The sequence below is a fragment of the Arachis ipaensis genome, chromosome B10, assembly GCF_000816755.2.
Source record: "Arachis ipaensis cultivar K30076 chromosome B10, Araip1.1, whole genome shotgun sequence".
Lineage (NCBI taxonomy): Eukaryota > Viridiplantae > Streptophyta > Magnoliopsida > Fabales > Fabaceae > Arachis > Arachis ipaensis.
In genome coordinates this window covers 133656915-133657307 of record NC_029794.2, presented here as the reverse complement: position 1 = coordinate 133657307, position 393 = coordinate 133656915, and the positions used below count along the sequence as shown (strand labels likewise).

The 393-nt window shown below is 16.5% G+C and overlaps 1 protein-coding gene across 1 annotated transcript in view; it reads left to right on the top strand.

Annotated features, from left to right (window-relative positions):
• Positions 1-393, top strand: part of LOC107622012 (serine carboxypeptidase-like 20) — a 14596-nt gene that overhangs the window by 9977 nt on the left and 4226 nt on the right. The gene's annotated exons all lie outside the window — the stretch shown is intronic.

Sequence of the window (393 nt, the reverse complement as noted above, 5' to 3'; positions counted from 1 at the left end):
AAAAGATTAAAAGATTTTTTAAAGATAAAGTATATTTTTTATTCTTCTTAAATTTTATTTTATTTCAATTTTGTCTTAAAAGTTTTTTATTTGCATTAAATATACCCTCGACGGCTAAATTTCTAAAAAATTTAAAACCAATATAACAATAATGTATGAAAATTATGTTTGATTTGCTTGTGTTGAGGGTTGTTCTTATAAAATTGTTGTTGAATCGATCTTAAATTTTTTAAAAAATTAGTCATCAGGAATATATTTGATGTAAATCCAAAACTTTATTTTAAGAAAAAAATAAAACAAAATAAACTTAGGAGTATTTTTTAAATTTTTATCAAATTTTAAAAATAAAAAATATATTTTAATTATAATGTATTTGAAATATAATTATTTGTA